At 29.5% G+C, this 15390-nt stretch overlaps 1 protein-coding gene across 1 annotated transcript in view; it reads right to left on the bottom strand.

Moving 5' to 3' along the window:
* The window catches only part of Pka-C3 (Protein kinase, cAMP-dependent, catalytic subunit 3), a 48727-nt gene that overhangs the window by 17393 nt on the left and 15944 nt on the right, over positions 1-15390 (bottom strand). The gene's annotated exons all lie outside the window — the stretch shown is intronic.

Here is a 15390-nt window from a genome sequence, read left to right as displayed (position 1 = left end):
ATTCTGATCGTGAATAAAATATTTGTTCATGCTTCATCATGTTAGCCAAGGCCGCAAATTGACAAAATTGGTGAGATATCGTATAGTCTTAACTGTGCCAACGCCTGCAACTGTGCCAAACCCAAATTCGTACCTATGATACAGATACTGTGTCCAATAATAGTAAAAAAAACAGTACCTCGTTTCTGTATTGTATGTGAGAAACTTTTCATTCGAAATATTTCTAAACTTCTTGTTAAAAACAGGACGTATTAGAAAATCGTTTATGGTATCTGTACTTTTAATCTATGCAGTTTGAACATTACCTAAGTCATCATGTAAAAAATGAACGACTACTAGAATTTTTAAAATAGGGTACATCATCCATATCTAATCGCAACGGAATCCGATCGAATAAAAAACGAAATAATACAAGTGGATTCATTAGACTACCTGATTATTTAAATTTTTACAAAATTGCTTTTATACGAATGGGACACTTCTAATATACATAATATATACATATACAGGGAGCGGCAATTGAAGTTTTTATTTCAGATTTTAGTAACATTTATCAAATTGATTTAAATAAGTTAGTGATACGATATATGCTGTTGATCGTTATCATTGGAAATTTCGATCCACAACCGGACAAGGAGTTATAATTATCACACACGTATTATTCAATTAGTACTTTGAAGGAATTAAAGAACTTTTACATTAAAGAGTTCTGAAAAAAAAGTTTTTTTTTAATTTGTTACTTTTGAGATAAATTTTCTATGCATAGAGAAGCGATAACCAAGACCTCATAACCGGTTATTGTGGATAATAGTGCCTACTTTCATTGAATGTCGACCTTTCGACTTTTTTTTATTTATATGTATATATCTTTTTGAGTTTTGGTATTTATGAAAGAAGAGAAAAGCGCATTTTGTAATATTTGTAAAATAAAAATAAATAAAATAACTTTTTTTAATTAGTCGTCTTTTCGATATTTTTGTGATAACATTGTTTGATTTTTTTCGAACAAAAAGTCGATTTCGACTTTGAACAATCGGCTTATAGAACCCTATTACAAACAAATAATTTTTTATTTGGAAAAATCAACTTTCGCAGAATTGTAATCAATATTTTCTATGTCTCCAAAATTTGATTGGTTGTGTCTGTATTTTGACAGATATTACAATTAAAGTGATGTAACGTTCCAGTTGCCACACCCTGTATTTATCTAAGTATAAATGTACTCATATTAAATAATGAATCTGTCTACCGGTCTGCCTCTCTCTAATTTTATGTGTCTATTGATTTGTCTCGCCTTTTTGAATTTTCTTTTTTGTGAATTATCATTTAACAGGTTTTTCTTTTTTTATTTTTTTTTCATATTAAACAATGTAGTCTGTGGTTTATTATAGCTGTGTTTAATGCTGTTCGTGACGACAACAAAACGACCATGACAATTACTTTTAGACTTTTCTTCATTTGAATGAGAGAAAAAAACAAAACAACTAAAGTTGTTTGCCAAATCAAGTGTCTGGAAAACTGGCTGAATACGTAGTTGAATGGTTGGTTAGGTGACTGTCTGGTAGATGATTGACTATTTGTGAGATTTAATGATTGAATTTTATGATCATCAACTTTAATGCAACCACCACTTTACGCAATAACTTTCTCAAAAGCCACTTACCAATATTATTATTTAAATTTTCTATTGTTATTTTCAGAATTATCATTTATTGATTGTGTAAATGTGATAAACTATAGTGAAATGTTATTTGTTATTTATTAAATGTACTATAATTTTCTGCAATTAATTTGATTATTTCATAGAATTAGTATGATTGTAATTATATATTTTTTAAAACTATTCAATTTGATTTATACGCCTATTTAATATTTAAAGTCAGTGGAAAAATCTATATCGTATGTAAATGTTATTTTGTTAAATTTAATTTATAGGAATCATAGATTTTTAATCTATTTTTAACACCAAAAATAAGGGTACAATTAATCGGGTTGCTGGTTTAATCGGTTAATCGAGCAAATAATTAATTGGGGTTTAGATTTAATCGGTTAATTTTAAATTATAAGATTAACCGAATAATTTCTATTTAAATATTAAACTGAAAATAGAACCACGAATTTTGTGTACTTATTTAAGTATTTTATAAATAAAAAGAAAAAAAAAACATAAAAATAAAAATAAACAAAACATAACAATTCAACCAAAAAGAAAATAATTTTCTATAGTTTTAATAAAACTCGACTTGGAAAAAACTCTCTCGCTGATTGTAGATGTTGGAGATATCGAAAGTAAGGCATGGTAAAGAATATCCAATATCTCAGTTATTTTTTTAGTTTTTTCTATATAAAATCCTCCGTTATACCATTGGAGTCGTTTTTGTTTTTTTTAGATTTTAAATACTTTTTTTATTATTATTATTAGTGAGGCTCTACGCACTGCGACCCAAATGATCTTTTGTGCAGCCTTAAATTTTTTATCCTAAGAGATTTAGGCTACGTATAAAGCCATGTATTCTATTGGGTGAGAGATCAATTATATCCCCCGGGGCCATTAAGGCCCTTCCGAGCCATTTTGTTCTGCATATTGCCATCATTGGGCAGTCGCATAGAATATGTTCAGCGGTTTCGGCATGGAGTCCACAAAACCTGCACTGTTCATTCTCAACGTTACCTAACATAAATTGGTGATATTTTAAACCACGGTATCCAGTGAATAATCCAGCAAATATCCTCAAGTCACCATTTTCGAGCGAAAGCAACGACTGGGATCTACGTCTGGATAGGGTTATGAATCGTTTGGACAGTCTTAGTCCTGGTAAATTATACCAAAATTGAGCAAATTCCGATTCAACCCAAGAACGAATACGTTCCATAGTGTATCCACGTGGGATGGCAAAGAACGGTTGAGGACCTACAAACGAGCGTCGAGCGCCCCTATTGGCAAGACAATCAGCGCATTCATTGCCATCGTGACCTTCTTGGCCAGGTACCCAGTACAATGTAAGTTCATTGTGTGCGCCGAGTTCATTCAAGGATATCCATCAGTCCATAACAACACCAGACCTTACTTAATATGATGATAATGCTCTAAGAGCAGCCTGACTATCAGACATGACAAATATTCTATTATTCCTTAATATCCTTCTTAAGCATTCATTGGAGCATATAAGGATGGCGTAAATCTCCGCCTGAAATATTGATGGGAATGTATCCATTGGAATACCCCTTTGAAAATTGGGACCATAGATACCAGCTCCATTGTCACCATTATCCTGTTTGGAACCATAATAATATCGATAAGTTCTGATAAAATTCGTTTCAGTAGAGCCTCCAGTTTCGTCTATTATCATGTTCTCATCCGACAAATACATGTAAATTAAATATGTCTGTTGTTATACTCACTAAACTTGTTTCTTGGATGTTCGAAAAAACATGTAACTTCACTTTGACATTTGTATTTGAATTAAATTGGAAAAATAAATACAAAATAAATATGTTAAAGTGTAAAAAAAAAAAAATTCGGTTAATCGACACAATTTAATCGATTTATTTGTTATTTGAAAATCGGCCATTTTGAATTATTCGAACAGATAGGGCAATTATATGGGGGCTAGGAGAAATAATGGTCCGATTCTAACAAAATTCAATAGACTTTGTCCTCGGAGCAATAGAAAAGCTTGTACCAAATTTTGTCGAATTATCTTTGACAAAAAGACACGATTTCGTTACATCATACTTATACATCCGACGGTAAATGCAGACTTTAGCAAAAGTTTAATGATTTCTTGCGAGCTTTAATTTTCTGACATTAGGGTGTTAGGAACAAAGATCTGGTGGATAAATATTAGAACGGGATACTTGAGGTCAATGGCCATTAGGGAAAAACATTGGTCTTCCCGAGACAAAAACATTGATATATTATACTTTAAGATCCGACTGTAAATTGCAAAGTCGACCCCTACGTTCGGCAAAAAAAATTAATTTTTTTTTTTGCAGAACTATTTATGTATAAACTATTTCCATTGCATATCGTTAGCTTAGTGTGCAAACATGCTAAGTCCATGTTTCAAAATTTTACATTTTCTATTACTTAATTTTTTTTAGTGTACATTGTTATTTGATTTGTCACGTTGCTTAAAAACCAATACAATAGTAAATTTCTTATTATCCATTTATTTAAAGTTAAATAAATAAACTAATAGTTTTAAAAAGATATGTGCTATTATATATTTAACAAGGTAATTATTCTCAATTCCATATAACTGACAATAATTTCGATTAAAAAAATTGACTTGGCAAGTTTGCATATATTAGTATAACAACTAGAAATACTATGATATATTGTAATAGTTTTTTAAGCAAACAGTGTATTTTTAATAATTCTAACGGTTTGTATTAAAATCTCCATTTTCATAAAAAGTGGACTAAGCTCGTTTACACACTAAGCTAACGATAGGTTTGATAATTCGAATTTTATTTATAGCGTAGTTTCAATTTAAAACTATTTAATTAGTTAACGAGAAATTAGACCTGCATATTAGACCAATTAAATAAATAGTTATGTTAACTTTAAATTGTGGCCGATAATTGAGAGTAACAACGATCGATAATTATTAATTGCTGTGCATTTATTTATACATTCAATTAATCGTAACTTGCAAGAAAGGCAATCAAGGTCAAAATGGCTTGAATTCAAAACAACACAGATCAATTATTCAAAGTACAAATTCATATATGTATTTAAAAAAAAACACATGTATATGTATATCTAGACCGATACAAGTACATTTGAGCATAGAACCAATAAAGAATAAATTTATTGCTAACCATAAATCGGGTCAAGAACCATTTTAAGTATTTTAATCATCAACCTTCTTAATGGGCATTAAAACAAAATTATGTAGATAACAAAAAAAAAGTATAGCAACAAAAAACAGTTCAATGTCTGGTCCAATTTGCCATAATAAATGTTTCTTATACAAAACTTTTCTTTGCGTACAATAAATATTTATTGGAAAATTGCACTGCAGCAGTCTCAGCGTTTAATCGACAACATCAATTATTTTTATTTTTATTTTTTTGTTGTGTGATATTTTTTTATTATTGTTCTTTTATATTGACTCTGAGAAAAAGAGTAATAATAAATGTTCATTGTTTATATAAGCGAGTATTTACTATTTGTGGCCATTTGTTATTTTGCGGTATAAATATAAAAATTTGTATATTGTTTTAAATTGTATTTATTATAGGAAAACATTTCTTTAACTGGAATATATCTCGAATATGTCAAAAATAAATTGCAATTTTACATTGAAAATTTTGTTGTATTAACTGTATGTACGAGGAATAAAAAATTTTGAAAATAAACTTTGATTGTTTTTCAATATAAATTGTTTATATCAGCATTCAATCAATCGTTTGTACTGAACAGCTTGTCAATTAGCGCGAGGTTTTATAATATTTATTGTATTACTTTGGTTCTAGACATATACAGTTTTGGATGTTTGGATGATAAACATAAAATGCTCATCCTCTATTAGATACAAATTATGATCTGGATATTCTCTAGACATTCTATATATATTATATGAATTACTGCAACTGTTGCTAGGTACCATAGTCTTATTTTGTAGCTTCAATTCATATTTTAATGTTTTTAATACAATTTTTTATTTATACAAATTCTTAAAATATTTGATTTATTTTTGGTTAAATTAAAATTTTTATTGAAATTATTAAAAGCATTAAAATTTAAAATGGACTTCACATTCATTAATGAGACATTGAAATGATCTTTAAATGGGACTTTTAACTGGAGATTTCAGCTGAATCGGATGACGTTCATAGGTTTCACATTTTATTCATAGTTTCGGTTTTTGGGTCAAAGTTGGATAACCATTTTCAAAATCTTTGAGAACATGAATTTGGTAAAAAATAAATCTGCTGCAGTGATTTAAGATTAGATGCAAATTATCAATGCAAAATGATGTATTGATTTATAAGAGATCTGAACGACTCAATGATTTTTCTGTCTATGTCAGAAAGGGAAGCTTAGGAAATAATGTAGGACATTTTTTAATAAAGCGAAAATAGATCAAGACCCGTCAAGCTATGATCACTATAGTCAAAGTTTTAACATTTTCAAGATGGAAACCAGAAAGACCAGTAGCGTTTCTATGGAGATTACCATGGAGGCATCATGAAAAATACTATCCAAAAATCCCAGTACGCCAAGTTTCCTGATGAAAGTAGATAGAGCTTTATTGAAAATAGTACCGAAACTTTAAATAGCCTGGAATCAGGTATCTTGCGAATATATTATCAATAGCCACTGCTCTAGCTCAAAGAAAACAAGGTATGTTCTTTGAGCCATGGAAAACAGTTTATTGGTGAACCCGGTGAAGGCCGAATTGGTTCTTTTTACCAGAAGATATAAAATTACAGACCACCACGGTTGGATGGTACTATTCTGAAAATTTCGTATAAGCCAAATATCCTGTCGTAATTCTAATCTTTAAGCTCTAGTGGAAGCATAACGCTGAGATACGAATAAAAAAATGCATTATAAGCCTTTTATATTTGTAAGAAAACCTTTGAGGTATATTGTACACTGCGGTCGTATTCTGATTTATAGCGTTCATGTCTGGTGGAGAACGATAAATATTAAAACACACCTCTCCATTATGAGCAAGATAAATAGACTAACCTGTCTTGATAGGACCCTTAAGATTAGAATACCGACAAGAGAAGATTAAAATTGCCGACAAACAAAAACCTCGGTTTATAAAAGGATATATGTGGTTTGTAGACCTGTGACTTCAAAAGCCCCAAAGAGATAAGTTTGGGGTATTAAAATCGGGCAATCGATTATCGCGCAAGCTTGGTTTACAGTTACTCCGCCTTATTGGAATCATACACTGGTGCATATTCCTATAAACGCACACTACACACTTTTTTAAAAAAATTGTAAAAATTAAACAAGAACATTTAGGGGGCTACAAATTTGTTTATTAAATTAGTTAAAACTTCACATAAAATATTGTTTACAAAAAAAATTCATTTGTACTTTATTTATTTTTTTTTACTTACTTTTCGAGATTAACAGCCATTTTTAAGGGTATTTTCCTATAAGCGCACTTTAATTTATGGGCCACTGTAGCATTATTAATAATCCTTTGTTATGGATTGTTTCAAAAATATGGTCTGGCATTCATTCCACTAATTTTTTAAGCATATTGGAATCAATTTCCTCCCAGACTTGTTTAATTCATAGTTTCAGCTCTGTAACAGTCATTATTCTTTCATTCTGGGCATTATTTGCATAAACTTTTACGGGCCATGTATCCCCACAAGTTTTCCATTGGGTTTATGTCCGGACTACAAGCCGGCCAGTCCAACAGAGGAATGCTATGTTCATTAAACCAAGATTTCGATTGGTTAGAAACATGAATTGCAGCCGGCCAGTCCAACAGAGGAATGCTATGTTCATTAAACCAAGATTTCGATTGGTTAGAAACATGAATTGCAGCATTATTTTGTTGGAATATGCAATCTTCATTCATTTTTTCATCCATAAATGAGAGAAGAGCATCTTCCAACAGTTGGTTATATATCGCACTATTCATTTTTGTCGGAACAAAACATATTTTGGACTTGCCAACTGCAGAAAACGCTGCCCAAACCATAACACTGCCACCACTGAAATTACGTTTTGACATCCGAACATAGTTTGATCTCAAATCGTGCCAATAGCATGGGTATGAGTCAGAACCGTCTAAAATTACTTTTTTCCACTCATCTGTCCATTTCATATATTTTCTTGTGAATTTTAGACGATTTTCTTTATGGTGCTTTTTTAGCAATAGGTTTAAATTTGGCTTTTTCCATTTTATGTTTTCATCGTTTCGTAAAATGTGTGCAACGTTTATTTATTCTTTATTTGTGTGGAATTCAATTTGTTGCGGGTTGCTTCTTGTTTTATTAGATTAAGTTGTCTTCTTGTTAGTTTTGTATTTCCCTTTGTAGGTTTGCGAACTCCATAATTTTGACCTTTCTTCAAGAAATTTAGCACCACACTTTCCGAACGATCGATTTTACGTCCAATTTCTCTATTGGAACATCCTTGGTCGTGAAAAATTTAATTCGAATCTTTTCTTGATCGTAAAAAAAAGTTCACTTGGGCATCTTTAAAAGTGATGAAATTTATTGATTCAAATAGAAAAAGTTGCAGTAAATTGAGATGTTACTATTAGAAACGTACCTTTGGTTGAAAAAAAATTAAAATTGATATTTTATTTTTGGTAACTTTTTTAAAAACAAATTTCACGTCTGCGTTTATACGAATCTTCCACTTATAATAGCACCAAGAACATTTGATCGCTTAATTAAGGCAAACAACAAGAATAAGAAAAAAAACTTGTTTACTTTCAAAAAGTACCGTTAAGTTGTCTCTTATTAAAAAAGTTAAATTTTGCTTTTGGATGAGAACAACAAAGATATAACTAAAATACAGAAAAAAATTAAGTGCGTTTATAGGAATATGCACCAGTGTATGTCCTGCAGTCCCAATTCATCAATTTGCGACAACAAAAACTCGTTGATAATAGTTCTGATAAATTTATCACTTCCATTAAAAAAAGCAATAAGTTTTTGTTATTTTGGACTCTATTGATTTCGATTCAAAGTTCAATTTTTGTTGTGAAAACTCCTTATATTTAAAAATCGAAAAACTACTCAGTCTACCTACCTACACATGTATATATATTTATTTAGTGTTAATAAAATTGTGATTAAAGGGCCATAAACAACAACCGGAATTAGCCAATTAGACAATTTAAATTGATTTTGTTCACTTGTTATTTCCAGCTAATATATCTGACAGACTCTATGTAAATAGATGATGGCAGTAGGAATGATAATGATGCTTGTTAAATGCGTTTTTAGGTCACTCTTATTTTAATATTAATAATTTTCCATTGAAACAAAAAAAAATGTTTTTTTGTTTTGTGAGCCATGCTGAATAATATTCGGTGATGATTATGTTGATTTACATCCGTTAGGCAGGCCAAGCAGTACGTAGGATACAGAAAGACGGACAGACAGACATTCAGAAATAGGCAATTTGCCAAAATTTATTTTGTTAGTTAATAATTCGTTTGCTGTTGTGTTCTTCTGTATGTCGCTGATTTTTTGAATATTTAATTTAATATATTTTTTAATATTTGGCATATGGCTTCTAAGAATTAAAGCGTACATATGTACATATCCAAGTAAATGTATATAAACGAATATTAATACATTGTTATTTATATTATATACAATGAAATAAATACATGCATGAATATTTATGTATTTTGGTCGGTGGTATAATTTGTGAACATTGAACAACAACCACAAAGCAAAGAATATTTATTTATTATTTCTTTTTGGAAAAAATATTGAGAAAAAAAGAAATAAATTAAATAAATAATCAAATGAATTAAACACGAAAACAAGCAACCGTCGAAGAAAGCAAATGTGTGCGGACATGTGATTTTTGCGACAATAAAATGAGCGAAAATCTTGTCTATCAGATGTTTCACTATGGATTTTCAATATAATAAATACTATGCTATACTGAAAAACATTAAAAACAAACACCTTCACATACTGACAAGCGTATTTTTATACATATGTATGTATATAATGCAGATACAAATAAATAAATACATACATTTTATATTCACACGATTGTGTCTTATCCACTGGCTATATAAAAATAAATCAAATCAAACTAGACAAATGGACGACTTTAACTAAATCTTTAGCTGTTTAATGTGAAAGCAAACGAAAAAAATAAAACAATAAACAATAATATTTATTTATTTATTTTCGACTCAATTAGTTTCACACAATTTATACAAAACATGCGTTAAAACAAATGGTTTCTTTTAATCCATGTTAATAAAATGTTTGAATGCTTAAATGTACTTTCTAGCTTAACTCCTTGTTGCGGTAATTGTCACTCACGTTTAGTTGTGTCATAAAGTTAAACAAATTTTTTTAATAAACCCCTATGAATCAATAAAACTACAGGACTGATTAAACTGATTCTTTCAGAAAATTTAACTAGTACAATAAATTCGTATTAAACAGGTTCTCTAAAATATTTTAGTAAAATCGAATTATCAGTTTAGAAGTCTTTTATTTCCCCACTGTGACCTAAAAATTCGGTTTTAGGTTCTCGCTCAAAAACGATATGAGATTTTTTAACCATCCTCGGGTGAAGTTTATTGTTAATCTTCTCCATTCAAAGATTCATATTTTCTGCCTTTCTTTCCTTTCGAACAAGCTCAAATATAGTAAAGTTTCTTAAAAGGCTTAATAAAAAGAAAACTTTCGCGGTAAAAACGGGAAGCTCGATTTTGATTTTATACCCATGGTTTCTTCGCCAAACCTTCTTAGAATTCCTCGTAGATTACGAATTTGATAAACGCTTGGTCGTTAAACAATTTACCCACTCTATTATGTATATTCTAGAACTACATTGAAAATATTAAAAACTTCACTTTTTGAAATTTTTAGGTTAGAAATTGTACAATTTATATATGAAATTGGCCTCAAATAAAACTATTTACACTATACAACAAAATCAAATTTTTTCCAAAATTACAAGATCCGACCAATAAATTTTGATAGAGGAGACAAAAAAAAAAGACACGTGTATCGGCGTTTTGAAAGTTTACATCTGAATTTCATTTGAGGGGGGTTAAAGTTTCCCAACTCTGGCACATTCTTATTGTTAATCGTCATAAGAAACCATGTGATCCTTACATTTTAGGTATAAAATGTGTTTTATGTAAAATGTTACGGAGAATATTTTTTTAGAATATGTTAACCCTCTAAATCCTCAAGGCATGGGTCTTTTTTGTCCTTTTAAAAAAGTACAAAAACCACCATTAAAACAAGGACATTTACTTCAGGACTTAATCATAATCAAACAAAACGTTATGAACAAACAATTCAATTTCAAAAGAAATACTTGTCAGAATATCCATATTAGATCGAAATAATCGATCATATCTGGTTTTCAAAACTTTGTCTCGTAACTGGCATAAATATAGATTAATTTTACTTTGTTATAATGCCAAGAGGTAAATTAAAAAATAAGGACAAAAGAACATTCTTTATTACCTTGAATTTTCTGAAATCTTTTAAGTCCTTCAATACGATTCGTTCGTACATTATTTTGCTATCTCATCAGAAGTCCTATAGACGTGACGGTCAGAAGAAGTGGTAATAAATCCATCCATCGGTCAAATAGGATATATGGATTTTTTCAAAAATCATTTTAGAAAATGTTCACAGCTTTAGCCAATTGGTAATGACAATATTAATTGTTCACTGATTTCAATGTTGTTTATAATTAGAAATAAATTATTTTCAAAAACATAAACAACTTGTTTTCCTTTTGTTAAAAATTTAATAGGAATTTGAAAAAAATAAAATATTGCAAAATACTTTTGCAATATTTGACACAAATGTAGAAAACGTAAGCAAAGACACGAAAAACTGTAGGTATGAAAACGATAATAAATACAAATAACAGCAGCAGTAAAAATATACAAAATTTCCCTCTGCAATGCTTAAATAAATATGTATTGTGCCACACTGTGCGTTGTTTATGTTGAACGTTGTTAATAAAAACAACAACAACATGAAAAACAACTTAAATACAAATAAAATACAAACAGTCGAGTGTTTATTCAATATTAGTGGGAAAACCGAATAAAAACCACAGAAATCGAATTGCTAAATTGAAAATAAAACTGTCATCGCTGACACAATCAACAACGAACGACGCGTAGTCGTCGCTTCCATGTAGAAAATAATAGACTTTTCCATTCATATGTAAAGAAATCAAACATGCACCAACATAGTAGAAGATAGATACAGATACACGTACATACATACGTATGGATAGATAACGCAAATCTGTATCTAGGAAGTATTGATGATGTGTGTTGGTTGTTAGTAAAAATATTGCAAAAGACTGCGGTTAAAAACACGTCAGTGGGGTGATTATTGCAAATATTCATTCATAATATAAATATGTACACTGTTGTTGTACATTTTTCCATATACATATCTATATACTTGGAAGTCTTCTACTAAATATCTCTTTATTTGATACACAGATAAATAAAGTTGGCTAAGATCAGTGTAAACAAATTTATCTTATTTGTTTGTCTGTTTAAATTGTAGGCGTGCGTGTGAGTTTGTTTTTATTGTAATCATTATTATTGTAAACAAAACTGAATTTAAAGTAAAATAAAACAAAAACAATAAAATTCAAGAAAAATAATGAAACAAAAACAAATAATAACATTCAAAGGTCATGATTATTTTATGACTTTACTACTACTGTACTTTATTCAGCATTGAATTTTACAGGCACTCTACATTTTTTACATAGAATTTATTCGGAAGTAATTGCCAAATTCAACGAAACCGATGTATATTAATTGTATGTATTTATAATAAAACCAACACCCCAATTGATATTTATTTTTTAATATGTGCAATTTTATATTCAATTCAAGCGATTTTTAACAAATTATTTTAACAAAATTATCACGGTAGTTTGATTGAAAAACAGGTAAGAAAGTCGGACTGAGTACATTTTTTTCGTGAGTGATTTTTGGAAGTGGGCCTTGTACGCAAAAGAAATTTAAGTGTGATTTATTTTTATATAAAAATTATTTGTGGAGGAATTTCAAGATAATCAAAGATTAATGCGTATTTTTCAAAGGGTTTCTTATCAAGAATAAACTGTTTTCTTGCTCCCTTCAAAAGTTATGAACATCATATAGAACTTCTAGTTGTTGCAGCGAAAATATGGAATAAATTTATATAAAAGCTGCCTGCCATTCAATTTCATTACTTTTTTGAGTTTAAACAATATATATGTATATTAAAATAAATTTATTAGTGAAACAAATTTGATGGTAAAACAAATTTTTTGGTGTCAAAAAACTCTATCATAAGATATCCATATTGTCTATATTAATAACTTAGTAATCCAGATATGGATTAAAAATATGTTCCCTTCAAAAGTTATGAACATCATATAGAACTTCTAGTTGTTGCAGCGAAAATATTTAATACATTTATCTAAAAGCTGCCTGCCATTAAATTTCATTACATTTTTTAGTAATTCAGATATGGATCAGAAATAGGTCGAAAATCGAGGTAGTCGTGGTTTTTTGTTTATATCAATTATATATATGGGGGATTTAATGTCAAGTGAAACAATTTTTGAAATCGATGTCTTCCGATCGGGATGAAAGATCGGTCGAGAACTCCCTGAGTTAGAGGGGGTAAATTTTGGCCAAACAGATGTGTTTTCTTATCCATGTAACTTCGCAAAATGTGTCCCAAATAGTTTAGATAGCTATTTCTTCAATCTTTCGAAAAAATAAAAAAAAATGTGTGACATTTTTTTCCGAAATCAAAAACTTTTTTTGACATTTTTTAAAATTTTTTTTTGTTGCTCTAAAGAAAGTTTAGGGACTATACCTTTCAAAATGGTCCCTTTTTTATTTCTCAAAAGAAAGCTTATATATTTTCTTTGAAGACCTATTTGGTCCCTTAGTGGGATGCGAGTTGGATATCTATCAAAATAAATGTTTTGATTGGGCACTTTTTTAATTTTTTTTTTTTGCTCAAAAGAAAGCTTAGGTTCATTCCTTTAAGAGTTTTTTGGTCGCTTAGAGGGATGGGAGTGGGATATACAGTAGGGAGCACAAATGAGTACATGTTTATACTTTGTGCACTTCTTATGGAATAAAACTAATAAAGCAAATCCAAAAAATTTGTCTGTAATTTATTTTATGTTTAATAGCATCGAGTTCTAAGTAAGAAGAAGGAGCGATACAAAAAAATATCAGCAAAATATTGTTGTAAAATCTGTTGATTCTGAACTTCAATATCTTAAGCAGACACATAATTTAAGAAGAATATTAGCAATGAAGCAAAATCCTATCCACATAATAAAAATGTAATCCATTATAAAGTGTACCTTTTAAACTAATTACACTAGTTTACAAGGTTTTTGCTCATGAATTGAAACATATGGGGATTTATGTATTTAGGTCTTCCAACTTCGGAAAAAATATTTTAAAAAATCCTGGACGTCAAACTTTTGAGATATTTCTTAAAAACGAAACATATAAAAATGTACATTAAATTAGGACAAAAAAATTAAAAGTGAAGTGTTTTAGTGTTTTGTTTATAATTATTTTCATTTGTCTCCCTCACGAGACTCCAACAGTAGTCTCCTAGCATATTCTGATTCCAAAAACCTTGATAATTAACATCGAAAAACTTCAAATCTTGATGGGAATGCTCTCCATGTTCGTCACTCATGTGTCCGAGGTTTTCCGGGATAAAATCCACATGAGAATGTAAATAGTGAATTTTGAGGGACATATTTACGCCCATCAGTTCAAAATTATGTAATAAATTCGCAACAATATCTCTGTAATTTTGACTTTTATTATTCCCCAAATATTCTTGAACAACAGGTTTAAAAGAATTCCATGCTGCTTTCTCAACATCGGTTAATAGACACTCAAATTTGGTATCACCCAAAATTTTTCTTATTTGAGGACCCACAAATATCCCTTCTTTTAATTTAGCCAAAGAAAGACTCGGGAACACACTGCATAAATATTGAAATGCTGGTTTTGTCTTATCTAAAGCTTTTACGAAATTTTTTAAAGTAAATAAGCATTTTGCAGTGTTTGTGTTATAGGAAAACCTCGATTTGACTGAATAATTTTTCCGAAAATAAAACAAAAATGGTCTGGGTTTATTTTACATTTTCTATAAGATATTTTAAAATAGGTTTTACTTTAGAGTTTTGTACTTAATAGCGATTTATTAACGTTTATCTACAGGAAAGATGTCCTTTTAAACAGTATTTATTTTTTTCTCGTTAATTTTTGTTGGAATTTGTCAAAATAATACAACTCTGAAAGTATCTGGTAGCTTCTCCAGAGTGTTGAGTACCCAAAAACGATGTAAATACTTAATTACCACAATTAGGTACACTACAGTATGCATTAGTAGTACTCAGGGCAGGTGAAAAATAAAAACCCATATATCTCAAAATTTTGACGTATAGGTGGGAAACAAAAAATGTTCAATTAACTAGCGTCCGTAGCTCTTCTCAAAAATATAAGTTCCATTCCATGAGCAAACAAAAATGTTTGATTTGTAAACTAGTGTTATTTGAATTTTTTTTTTATTTCTAAAAATGTATCAATGAACCAGTAATGGTTACAACTTAAACGTATAATCTTATTAATCATCAAAAATTAAATATCTTTGACATCTGGTTTAGTCGTA

This window comes from Calliphora vicina, chromosome 3 (genome assembly GCF_958450345.1).
Source record: "Calliphora vicina chromosome 3, idCalVici1.1, whole genome shotgun sequence".
NCBI classification, from domain to species: Eukaryota; Metazoa; Arthropoda; class Insecta; order Diptera; family Calliphoridae; genus Calliphora; species Calliphora vicina.
This window is presented reverse-complemented; position numbering and strand designations above follow the sequence as displayed.